The sequence below is a fragment of the Ranitomeya variabilis genome, chromosome 5, assembly GCF_051348905.1.
Source record: "Ranitomeya variabilis isolate aRanVar5 chromosome 5, aRanVar5.hap1, whole genome shotgun sequence".
Taxonomy (NCBI): Eukaryota; Metazoa; Chordata; class Amphibia; order Anura; family Dendrobatidae; genus Ranitomeya; species Ranitomeya variabilis.
The window spans coordinates 165,930,498-165,944,773 of NC_135236.1; positions in this window are offsets into that span (position 1 = coordinate 165,930,498).

The following is a 14,276-nucleotide window of genomic DNA, read 5'->3' on the forward strand; positions in this document are numbered from 1 at the left end:
GCCACTCCTTGCAATCGTCCTCCGCTGACCAAACCAATGCTGCCTGTGTACCCCTGTAACCCATTTTAAACTGCATTGAGCCTACTTTTCTATTTTAGGCCAACTACCTGTGTCTGTCTGTGCCACTCAATACAGCTGTCCTCCACTGAACAAAGCTGAGCTTCAATCTTCAGGCTTTCGGCCTATAGGAAATTTTAAACTGCATTTGGCCTAATAGTTTGGTTGGGCCCTACTAACGGTGTCTGCCGCTGCTTGTTGTTGTCCTCCACTGAATAAAGCTGAGCTTCAATTTTCAGGCTTTCGGCTTAGATCAGATATTAAACTGCATTTGGCCTACTTGTTTGGTTGGGCCCTACTAACGGTGTCTGCCGCACCTTGCTTTTCTCCTCCACTGAGCAAAGCTGAGCTTCAATCTTCAGGCTTTCGGCCTATAGGAAATTTTAAACTGCATTTGGCCTACTAGTTTGGTTGGGCCCTACTAACGATGTCTGCCACTCCTTGGTGTTCTCCTCCACTGAACAAAGCTGAGCTTCAATCTTCAGGTTTTCGGCCTATATTTTGAATATGAAACTGCATTTGGCCTACTAGTTTGGTTGGGCCTACTAACGGTGTCTGCCGCTGCTTGGTGTTCTCCTGTGCTTTTCTCCTGTGCTTCAATCTTCAGGCTTTTGGCCTATATTTACAATATGAAACTGCATTTGGGCTACTTGTTCGGTTGGGTCTACTAACGGTGTCTGCCGCTGCTTGTTGTTGTCCTCCACTGAAAATAGCTGAGCTTGAATTTTCAGGCTTTCAGCCTACAGGAAATTTTAAACTGCATTTGGGCTACTTGTTTGGTTGGGCCTACTAACAGTGTCTGCCGCTGCTTGTTGTTGTCCTCCACTGAAAAAAGCTGAGCTTCAATTTTCAGGCTTTCTGCCTATAGGAAATTTTAAACTGCATTTGGGCTACTTGTTTGCTTGGGCCTACTAACGGTGTCTGACGCTCCTTGCTTTTCTCCTCCACTGAACAAAGCAGTGCCGCCTGTTTACTCCTGTTACCAATTTTGAACTGCATTTAGCCTAGTTACTTATTTGGGCCTACTCACTGTGTCAGCCTCTCATTACAGTTGTCCTCCACTGAACAAAGCAATGCCGCCTGTTTAGTCCTGTTACCAATTTTGAACTGCATTTAGCCTAGTTACTTATTTGGGCCTACTCACTGTGTCAGCCTCTCAATACATTTGTCCTCCACTGAACAAAGCAAAGCCGCCTGTTTAGTCCTGTTACCAATTTTGAACTGCATTTAGCCTACTTTATTCTTTGGGCCTATATCTGTGTTTCCTCTTCATCCTGCCCATTGCCCAGCCACTGCTAGATGAGTCTGCTGGTACATTGACCCAGACCACTACATTCCCCTTGCACTCTACACAGCCGGTATCTGACCCTGCTGAAAGTCTGGTTCCCCTTCCCGCATACTATACCACCTTACACGGGGACAAAGAGGAAGGTGCAGATGAAAGTGCAGGTTCCTTCATCAGGTGGGGAGGCATACTCGTTGGCGACGTCATTGGCACGGGGCCCCTCATAGTACGCAAAAACGTCTCTGCCGGTGGGAGGCGCCCCCGCCGTCAAACACACCGCCGTACTTTGAGGGGCCCTGTGCCAGTGCCAATGAGTGTGCCCCCCCTGCTTGCTCAGGATCACAGCACTTGCAAAGTTAAAATACTTATCTCTCCCTGCTCCACCACCGTGACGTAGTCCACGTTTCCTGCGCCCACGAAAAACTTGAGCCAGCCCTACCCCCCCCACAACTTTAGCCAAATTACCCCCAATTTTCAATGCCTAACTATTAGTATAAGGTAAATTAAGATTGACAAGCTTAAGTAACAAGAAGTGATGTTTTTGGCATTAAAATGGGCACTGTAGGTGTTTTCCTGTCCTCCACTCACTGCCGACTTTGCTTCCCCATTGACTTGCATTGGGTCTCGTGTTTCAGTCGGGTCCCTGACTTTTCGAAATAATCGGCCGATTTCACCCGACCCAACTGTTGACAAAGTCGGGTTTCGCGAAACCCGACTCGATCCTAAAAAAGTAAAAGTTGCTCAACTCTAGTCAGCAGTTTTGGCCAATATAAGATACGGCCATCACCTTTCAGGGCTTATATACAGCATTCTATAATGCTGTATATAAGACCCAGCCCAATGTGGAAGAAGTGAAAAGTAAGTTTTATTATACTCACCGGGGAGGCGGTCCGGTCCAATGGGTATCGCTGGTCTTGGTCCAGTGCCTCCCATCTTCTTATGATCGCCATCCTCCTACTTGCTTCTTGTAGATGACGCAACCCTGAATCATCCACACAAGCTCCCCAGCATCGTGCTCCTGCACAGGTGTACTTCCCTGCCCTGTTGAGGGCAGAGCAAAGTACTGCCGTGCGCAGGTGCCGGGGCTCTTTGACTTTTCTGGCACCTGCGCACTGCTGAGCAGACACTTGTCAGTCACATGTCTAATCAGGAGGCTCCTCATTCTGCTTTGTTACTACTCCACTACCTCTGCCAGAGATATAGCAACATTAAGTAGACAAGGCAGTAACATCAGCAGCAACCAATACATGAAAAAAAAAAAATTTATATGGATTTATACAGACCTTCGCTTAATGGTAATGAATAGATCTGCCACTGCTGACAGTGGAGAACTGGCGGTCTATAATTAGTCCAATGATGCCATTACTGCTTTTCTGTCCATTATGTTCTATAGTATATTGCTGCATATGGAAAGTCCACCCTGCACAAGGTAAATATAACAAACCTGAAGCTGCTCTCAAAAATGGATATTTTTTGATGACTAAAACAGGCAATTGCTTCTTCTCTTTCCAAATAGCAAATCTGTGGCTGATTCCAAAAGCAGAAATAATTTTTGGATAACAAAAAGATGCCATTGCTTCTTTACTTTCCAAACACCAAATTTGTTGCTGATCCCAAAAGGGCTAATTTTTGTCATTGCATATTGATTTTACAAATACCAAATGTATTGCTATTCCCCAAAGATGGATACTTTTTGAACAACTAGTTAAAAGCGATTTTTTTTTCTTCTGTACACACTGTATGTGTATAAATACCTACAGGCATCTTCCCCAAAAAAGGGATAATTTTCAGACCACTTTTTAATAAAAAAAAAAAAACATACAAATGTGATAGTAGCGTAGTATGTCATTAAACAAATTGTTTGTTACCAACAGTTACCATCCGAATACCCATAGATATACATGCTGATGTAAATTTTTAATTTCTAAGGATGCATTTCCGTTACGTGGAAAGGATTAGATATACTCCTAGTAGACCGCAGAGCGGACAAATCGGATCTAAGGCCTATTTTACATGTCCGTGTCTCTGGTATGTGTGGTGACAGTTTTCCCACGTACCGGAGACTCATACAGTATACACGCAGACCCACACAAATGAATGGGTCTGTCCATAAGTCAGTGTGTTTTCACAGACCTTGTGTCCGTGGGCAAAACACGCTGACATGTCCATTTTTTGCTGTCAGCACAGACAGCAAAATGTCCTGCACACATGCACATGGAGAACACACATTAATGTCCTCCATGTGACACGTATTGGCACCGGGGAAGAAGCGCTACATTAAATGTTATTCTCCGGAGGCAGGTGCTGAAGCTGACTCCCATCGATCTCCCCTGCTCTGCTGATGAGCAGAGGGGAATGATAAGTGTTATATTAAAGTCTGAACGACAGCAGTTGGGGACTTTTGGGACTCTTACCCCCATCATCCGACACCTGCTGCCACTAATAACAGTGACAATAGGTGCGGATGATGGGGGTATTCCACAGCCGCCGGCTGCGATCTAAGGAAATAAATGAATCAAAAACCCTATGTCGGTTCCCCCCATTTTCTTGAACCAAGCAGACAAAACTCAGCTGCAACCCTCAGCTGTCAGCTTCTGCAAGGTTGGTTATCAAGAATAGAGGGGTCCCCATGCTGTTTTTTTAATTATTTAAATAAATAATTTAAAAAAAGCATGGGGCCCCCCCATTTTGACAGCCAGCCTTGCTAAAGCTGCTATTCTCAGCTTAAAAACAACAGCCCACAGCTGCCCAGAAAAGGCTCATCTATTAGAGGCGCTTTTTTGGTGCTTTACCCGGCTCTTCCCACTTGCCCTATATCGGTGGCAAGTGGGGTAATATTTGTGAGGTTTATGTCACCTTTCAAGTGACATCAACCCACGGTTTAGTAGTGGAGAGGCGTCTATAAGACACCCATCCATTACTAATCATATAGTTTTATTGTTTGTAAATAAAGACACATCCAGAATAAAATCCTTTGTTTGAAAAAATTACACACTCCTTTAATATTCTAAATTAAACCATACATACTGCAACACCAAATTCCCCGACACCCTCAATCTCCTGTAATAAAAGTAAAATAATAAACCAACAATATACCAAACCTGTCTGTCGTTGTGTCCCATGCTGTAATCCATGTATGGGGGCTAAATAGTTTTCAACCTGGACAGTGCCAAGATGAAAAGCACTGGTGAATGAGTTGCCCCCAGCTGAGAGTTTTGTCTGGTTGGTACAAAAAAATAGGGGGGAACCCACGTCGGATTTTTCATTCATTTATGTTCTTAGATCGCATCTGGCAGCTGTGGAATACCCCGATCATCCGCACCTACTGTCACTGTTATTAGCGGCAGCAGGTGTCAGATGATGAGGGTAAGAGTGCCAAAAGTTCCCACCTGCTGTCATTCAAACTTTAATATAACGCTCATCATTCCCCTCTGCAGAGCAGGGGAGAATGATGGGACTCTGCTTCAGCACCTGCCACAGGGGAACAGTGCTTACTTGCCCGATGGCTGTCCGTGTGGTACTGATGCAGCACACGGGTGGTACAAGGTTGCCACACATCTGCCACACGTAGTACACACACGGACACGCGGACATGGATATCTCCGGTACCGTTGTTTTTTGGTACTGGAAATAAATGGACACGTGAAACTAATTTCATAAAATTGTCTCATCTCTAGCTACCAATAGTGTTCGTTACACACTATTACATTGAAAAGGCTTTGTGCTCTCTATTTATACCTGTTACTGCATTGTTTCTACACTCTAACACAGTGACTCCTACAAATCTTTCATTTGACAGGTACACCAAAAACATACAAAAGAAAGACAGAAAGATGAAGCAATTAGTGCAGAAATGTTATCATAAAAGTGTGAAATAAAAACAATATAATAAAGTTAATAAAATAAATTATCATAAACATTATCCGCAAGCTAGTAGGATCATATAAAAATCTATTAAAAAAAATCTAGGGAATCAATTGTTCTAAACTTGTTTAAATGATTTCTTTTGTGCAATTTTGCTCCTTTGGTAGGGTTAATGCTGACATTGGTAGGAAAACTTTATATAGTTGAAAATTAACATATCAATGGAAAATCTTGTATCTTTGAAATAATTCTTCATAACTTTTTTTATGTTTATTTTATATTATGCAATGTAGAAATCTATGTCTAGCTACACTTTGAGCATATTTGACCTTACTATGACTTCATTTATATTTTCCATAGTGCCTTGTTTAAAGAAGACTCATCAGCATGTTTTTACATATGGAAATAGTGGTATGGACGAATAGGAGCTTGACCTCTAATAAAAATTATACCTTTTTTTTGTTAATATTCGATAATGTGCCTGTCATGCAAAATCTAGTGTAGAAGCCATGTGCAAATAAGACTGGAAGTGCATTGGGGTTATTATTATAGCAAATCTATCTCCACCTTAAAAGTTTCTGGGATTTATTTTACAGCCAGTGAGAATAATAAAATACATAGACCTGTGGTTTCCAACAGTCTTCAAAGAAATTTGGAGTGTACGTTTATCTAAAGCCTTTCTGATTGTACAGCTCTGTCAAAAATTAAGAGGCCACCAAATCAAAACCCTGTCATGGGCAGCCCAATCTCCAGACCTGAACCCAATTGAAAATCTCTGGAATGTAATGAAGAGGATGATGGATAGTCACAAGTCATCAATCAAAGAAGAACGGCTTACATTTTTACACCAGAAGCAGTGTGAAAGACTGGTGGGAAGCATGCCAAGACGCATGAAAGCTGTGATTAAAAATCATGGTTATTCCACAAAATATTGATCTCTGAACTCTTCCTGAGTTAAAACATTAGTATTGCTGTTTCTAAATGATTATGAACTTGTTTTCTTTGCATTATTTGAAGTCTGAAAGCACTGGGTTTTTTTTATTTTGACCATTTTTCTTTGTCAGAAAAATAACACTAAATTTATTGCTTGAAAATTCAGAGACATGTTGCCAGTAGTTTATAGAATAAAATAACAATTTACATTTTACTCAAAAATGTACCTATAAAGAAAAAAATCAAACAACCTGAACATTTTGCAGTGGTTTGTTAATTTTTGCCAGAGCTGTAGGTATAACGTGAATACATTTAGGCATTTCTAACATGGTAGCAAATAATACATAATGAGTAAAAACACTCTCTGCACCCACCAAGCTTAGGAACACCGCTTAACAAATCATTGTTTCAGGGCTTTTTGTGAGAATTGTGGTGCCCCTGTGGTCTGTTCACCAGAGAGGTACTGCACTTCATCCAGAGGTGTGGGACTCCGCTCTTGGGTAAGGAGGGGGCACTACCCAGGACCCACACACTTGCATTCAACATCACATCACCTCAGCCTGGCAAGTTGGGCAGACCCTAGAGAAGGGGGCGGGATCTCACTCAGGCAAGAAGGGTGGTGACTGGTGACAGTTGAAGGGGAGTGTGTAGTCAGCCTGTGGGGAGCAGGAGAGGAGAGCAGAGGTCGGTGAGAGGAAGTAGAAGGAGTGAGACATGCAGAAAGGAGCCCCCAGAGAGAGGTAGCTGGAGAAAAGGTGAAGCTACAGAAGTAAAAGAAAGAAGGGGTCCTAGGGGCACGGGTAGTGAGGAATCCACCCGTGGGGCCCACATCCATGCTGACCATCGCCAGATGGAGGGACCAGGTCGTGGAGAGGGGAACCGGCCCCCCAAGACTAGTGGAGGACTACAAGGCTCAGCTAGCAAGCCAAAAGCTGTGGTATTTGTAAGTGCCACAGCCGCAACCACATACACTCGCCGAAAAGGCAGCCACATAGGGTCAAGGGGACCAAGAGGATGTCGCCCGACAAGATCCCAGGCTGCTGACTTAGGACACTGTGTGTGAAGGTGCAGGGCAGGAGAGGTGGCAGCCAGCACATTGAGAAGGCCAGGAAAGGAACAAAAGAAGGGGGTTCTGGCAAAGTGTACCCCGAATTACCTGAGAGCTGGCTGGACCACAGACCCGGAGCACACAGCACCCGGCTGGGGACTGCATCTAAGAACTGTGAATAAAGGTGTGGAAACTACGCCCTGCTGTGTCCTATGAATTATTTGCTGCACCATCTGCCCTGCACCACAACATCCATCATCTCATTTAACACCATCACTGCCCTGGGGCCTAGATCTACCCGTGGAGAGCTGAAATATCTCTGCTGCGTCACCATCTGCCCCAGTGGACCTGAACAGCAGTGTCGGCCATTTCCCTATTGCCAAGCAACACGTGTGGCATCACGAGCAATACCCCTATCAACTTTATTTTCCATTTCAATTCATTGACTCTTTTGTTGGACGCCCAGGGCCATGGACCGGGTCACTGGTTCCGTGACCACATCCCTTCGCTACCGAGTATCCCAACTGCCCTGGCGGGCACTCCAGAATTACCGCACACTGTTAGATTTAGCAGGCATGAAGATATTAACCTCTTCTTTATTCCAACAGGGGCTAATGCACTTGGATTGCTTCTTCCAAATGCATTATACACCTAATGTACTTTCACATAGAGTTTCTCTTTTAGCGGTGAATGTATCTATGCAACCATACCGCAAATTCAATATGTAAAAACAATATGACAGGTTCCCTTTCAACATCCATCATATCAAAGCAAAGTACATCACGAAATTAGAAGCCATGGGTGTTGATGTCAGAGGGCTTTGATGAAAGTAAGGGTGGAGTCAGATTGGCATAATATTCATGCGAGGATCGCATTGCAATGCTTGGACTGGCCGTCTGATCTCCTGACCTGAGCGTGACAGCATGTATTTCTATGCAGCTGTCACGCACGGGTCAGGAGAGCCGCGCAAGATGAAATCATTGAGCAAGTAATACGGCTGTTAAACTGAGCCCTTAGGCCTCTATTTAGAATGCTGGCTAGTAGGCACAATTTATTGATTAAAAAAATGAATGTAAGAAAAGTAAAGGATAAAGCATGGAAAGGCACTGCCAATAGGATCTTAGTACAGGTACTTTGCAAGGAGGAGGGAATAAAAACTAGTAAGGACAGGTAGTGAAATAAGGATTGTCAATCCCAACAGCCAATTTAACTCTTGTGATTTGAGGAAAGGGTGACGTCTAAAACCTTAGTCTTAGACACCAAGACATCTTGTCCCACTCAGAGCACTTTCTTCTACTGGCAATAAGTAAGAATAAAAAGCTGACATTTCAAGCACCACATTGTGTTTTATAGATTTTTAATGTAGGTATTATCAAATTTGACGCAAGCATAAAGGTTGTTTTTTGTTTTTTTTTATACATTTAATGAATCTTTCTAATCATTGCTAACAATGCTGTTATCTGTATCATTGTATCATTTATTCAGAATGTACCAAGGCTGTCTGCACAGATGCAGATGCAGAGAATAAATAAGACCCAATAGTAACACATTGTCTGGCACAAAAGGTTATAGATTTGCTATTATTATTAGCTAAATAATACCAATGAGAATAAATAAGATGATGATTCTTGAGTATTTGCTTGACTTCAGTTTTCCTTCAGCAGGTGCATTAATTATGTTTTCAGTATGCATTTTCTGCTATGTTTTTTTTATGTCAACCTCTTGTCCCTTATCAAACGCCCTCTTCTGCTTATTTATATGGGTGTTGAGTCAGGCTTACGCCTGCGGACACCTTTGACATGGAAAGCAAAGTATTTATTTGTTAAGTTTCCTTAATAAAATTACTCTGATTTTCAGTTTGCAATCTCCATCAGTTGAGTCATTTTCAGACCTCATGATATGTAGTTTGGAGCCTGATCCAAGGTTCAGATTGCTTAGCTTTTCAGAGTTATTCTCCCCATAATATAAGTGGGATGTAAAGTCTGTGCGTATTTAGGGTACTGCTGACTTCACTTGTTTTTCATGTATCAGCGCAGCTATAATACTTTTCATATTTCCTCTTCATGTGCTTTCCTCCTGTTCTATAGCCCTTATTTTCTGCCCTTCCTGCGACTGTAGCTGCTTTCTCTATTTTCCACACTGTGAAGAACCTGTGTCCATCCCACTCCCTCATGCTGCTGTTGTCTATAACACTAAAAGAAGGTAAGGGTAAGCAGAAACCTTCAGACACAGGAGCAGTAGCTCTCGCAGATTTCACAAGAACACTCAGAAAGACAGAGGTCTCTCAGACACTGCATCATCAAAATGGTGTAATGTTTTAATGAAGACTATTTTGAAAATTGCTTAATTTTGCATCTAGCATGAACATTCATTTTAAAATCCAAACTTTAACCATTTTTAAATAAATCTCTTCGACCTAATGAGGCTGTTGAACATGTTTTTAACACCTTCACCCCAGGGCGATTTTTCATTTTCGCTTTTTCCTTCCCTTCTTCCAAGACCCATAACTTTTTGTATTTTTCCATCAATTTGTCCATATAAGGGCTTATTTTTGCAGGGCAAGTTGGACTTTTGGATGCCACCATTGTTTTCACCATATAGTGTACAGGAAAACTGAAAAAATCCAAGTGTGGTTAAACAGCAAAAAAATACAATTCCATAATTGTTTTTTTTATTTACCATGTTCACTATATGGTTATACATATCTGGTAATATGATTGTCAAGGTCACTGTGAACACGCAGATACCAAAGATGTTTAGCTTATTTTTTTATTTAAGTGGTGGAAAAAATCAGAAATTTGTATGAAAAAAGTTTTTGTTGCAATTTGCCAAGACTAAAAGCTGAGGCTTTAAATTATACCATTTTGGGATAGACATGATGTTTTGATCATTTGTTATTGCATTTTATTGCAATGTTGTGGTGACAAAAAAAATTTGAATTCTTGCACTTTGATTTTTCTTCTCGTTACGCAGTTTATTGATCAGATTTATTTTCTTTATATTTTGACGGATAGAACATTTCTGAATGCAGCAATGCCAAATATGTGTATTTTTTTCATTGTTTTATGCTTAATGTGACAGAAGGGGGTGATTTGAACTTTTGTTCTTTTTTATATATTTTTTTTAACTTTTTTTTTTACATTATGTTTTATATAATAGTCCCCTTTGGAGACTTAAAGCAGTGAATGTCCAATTGCTTGTGCCATACATAAAATCACGATTTCCTATGAATGCTGGCCACTAGCTGGCTTTCACAGTAGTATCATGATGACAGGCACTGGGGTCTTCGTCAGACCCCCTGGCTGTCATGACAACCCATCGGTTCCCTATGAGCACATGACGGGGTGGTGAGGGGTTGGACTTGTGATGCAATTCCGGCCAGCGCTTGTTAAATGCTACTGTCAGTGAGGCTGCAGTCACACTATTAGTATTTGGTCAGTATTTTACCTCAGTATCTGTAAGCCAAAACCAGGAGTTGAACAATCAGAGGAAAAGTATAATAGAGACATATCACCACTTCTGTATTTATCACCCACTGCTGGTTTTGGCTTACAAATACTTATGAGAAATACTGACCAAATACTGATTGTGTGACTGCAGCCTGACAGACAGCAGCATTTAACTTGTTAACAGCTGCTGGTGGATCTCGGATCCACTCGCAGCTGTTAGAGGCAATTAATAGTTGATTAAATCCTGATCCCATGCCTGTCATGCGATCTCTTCTGTGACAATTCTGGAGTATTGCTGTATAAAGTAGAAGCAATAAGACGTTCGTAGGATTAGGTTCCCCAAGTGGATTTACAAGGTCAACCGCCAAAAAAAAAAAAAAGTGTTTCTAAATAAATAATAATAACAAGAAAATATATATATATAGATAGATAGATATTTATATTTATTAGAATAACCCATCCTTTCGCCAGTTAACAATATAGAAATGTAGAAAAATGAACTTCTTTGTTATCATGTTTTCAGGTCTATTTTACTGAACAATTAACATAATAAAAAATAAAACAAAAAAAATAATGGTGTATTTGCATTTCTTGCACCATTTCACAGTACATTTTTCATAAATGGTGACCTTTGAAACTGCAACCCATCTTGCACAAAAACAAGTCCTCATATATCTATGTCAGTGCAAAACTACAAAAGCTATAGCTCTTTGAAAAAGCAGAGGAAAAAATGACAATGCAGAAAAGAAAATTGGGAAGGGGATAATTTAATACATGCAGTTTGCATCATGATGATAGATCAACCTTAAGTATTCATTACATTGGTAGACCTCTGATTGACTCATCTTTGGTTAGTCATCAATGACTCCATCTTGCTTTATTGGAGGGTCTAAATGGGCATATACAGTACAGTACTCAGTACAGCATAGGTATTATTCTAGGAAGCTTTCAGTGATAGAGAAGTGCTGGATCTGCAGAGTCAGTGTGAATGTGAATTGAATGATTTGTGAGCTCCTGGAGCAACAGAACCTTAAAAACAGCATTTATTTAATTCCTTACATTCTATCATGGAAAAGTTTAATTCCTATCTGTCCTAATTTTTCTAGTGAACAAAAATTCTGAATCACGGTGACTCAGTAGTTAGCACTGTATGATGGCTCAGTGGTTAGCTCTGTTGCTTTGCAGCACTGGGATCCTGGGTTCAGATCCTAACCAGGACAACATCTGCAAGGAGTTTGTATGTTCTCGTGTTTGCGTGGGTTTCCTCCAGGTTCTCAGGTTTCCTCCCACATTCCAAAGACATACTGATAGGGATTCTAGATTGTGAGCCCCATCGGGGACAGTGATTATAATGTCTGTAGGAATTAATAGAGCTAAATAAGTGAGTAAAATAAAGAAAATAAATAAATAAAGCGTATGTGTCATAGAAATTGTACTTGTGAGATAGACAAACTATACATATATTTTTTTTTTAAGATGAATAGAAATCTCTGAATTCCATAAATTTAAATGCAATTCTCCCCCTCACACTATACATGTTGTAAAAGGAAAAGAAAAAGTTTTTTTGCACACTTCATTTTGGTAAATGAATAGTTCCAGACCCTTGTATAGCACCCAAATACTAACTAATTACCTATCAGTTACTGGCAGCCCAGCGAGTGCTACGTGTTTCATGCCTTGTTACATCTACATAATGTACGATGCCCATTGCCCAACACTCTTGCCCTACTGGGCTCTGGACCACCAGCATGAATTGATTCCTGTTTGCTCTTAATGCCAACTTCCCTCTCTCTACCCTGTTGGAGCTAACAGCTACCTTTCATGCCAAGGTCTTCTCCCCATTCATGGCATTGCAGAATGTGTGGCATCAGACGTCGCCTTATTTAAAGTGACAACAAGTCCTACACATCAAGATCACTGGTATCACTGGTGCCTCACATGGCATAAAAATTAATGCTGCAAAATAGACATAGGCATAAAAGATAATATTGCAAAGTAAATGGTGCCATGATCATCGCTCTAGCCTATCACTACCTTTTAAGACAAAAGTCAAGGCATCAAGCTCAAGAAATTTCTTCAAAGTGAGGCAATAGACCAGAAAATGTGAAGCCATAATAAAACAAATTCATTCCAAGGGTAAAAAAAGAAGAAATCCAGTCATTTCTGCCCATATATCCCTTACAATTATAGCAATGAGAACGCTGCCTGGCTTAATATTGGCTTTGTTTCTTAATAGTTTGAGGGATACACAATATTCCATTGACAGAGACATTGTGGAATTAGAGCCTCAAGGAAAATAATAATTTTCCTCTACTTTACAGTGAGTCAATTAAACCACATTGCACGGTAAGCCAGTTCCCTGACGATCCTATAATGGTATGGTCTATATGTTTAGGATAACTACTTAGTCACTTTGGGAAAAGACCCTCTCACCATACCGTAAATTATCGGCAGCAAAAGCTCTGAATGCACAAAGTGTATTTGTTAAATGTAAAATCTTAAATCAACTTCTTCCAGGAATATTTTGCTTGACTGAGATATTCTAGAAGCTTTACAGATGGAGGAGCTATGATAGACCCATTACTAATGACAGCTATGTGTCTCGAAACCACACGTGGAAGGGTTACAATAATATGACCATTAATACACATGGAAAATAATGTCCTGATCTGTTCCCTGGCACTGATTTTTAATACTACCCCATGTGCCGTAAAATCAGCTCTATTCATTTATTCCAATATAGCTGTCAATTTGCTTCATGGTCATGCTAATTCGCAGTAATGGCTACAGCATTCATTGAGTACAAGCTTTCTGCAAAATTTAAAGAGCTTATTAAGACAATGACCTCACTGTCTACAATACCCACATTCACACAATCTCCGGGCTTCATTCATTTTAAGGTCTTTGTAATATTTTCTTTTCTATACTTACAGCATCTCGAGACCTTGGATATTTCTCTTTGGAAATACGTTTTACAATAAAGGTTAAGCAATGGCAATTTATATGAATATGGTGATATTGTGTACAGATTATTCTGGGGAGCAGATAATGTTTAACATGCTGCAATACACAACATGACATTGTACGATATTTTAAAATGTCACTGCATGCTGAAAATGCCGCACAATGTATCTGGATAGATCTGATTGCCCTTGCAGGGACAGGTATAACACAATTATTATGCATTGGAATTAGGTCATTTAACCCCTTGGAAACGTAGGATATCTGATGAGTAAAGGTTAAAAATAAAACATGAATCTGATTTACGAATACTGTAGAGTGCACTATTGTTCTGCACCTTTAGGGCTTCTTACAAGTGGCACTTGCACTGCATTCACAATCAGTTTGAAATGCTATGTATATTTTTTGCAGCACGATAACAATGATTGGACTTGAAACATTGTCACAATCCGCTGGAGTCCAAATCTGTTCCAAGGCGCTTTAGTGATTGTATAGTAGAATAATGCGACAACTAATGACTCACTTGGGCTGTCATTTCAGCAGCCTCTAGTGGCAGGAAGCCAAAACTGCATCTCCATTGTAATGTAGTATATTGATTGTGAGCGCAATCTGCATACAAAAAAATCCATTGAAAAGGATAAATTGAATTAAGACAATAGGAATAACATCAATTGCAATC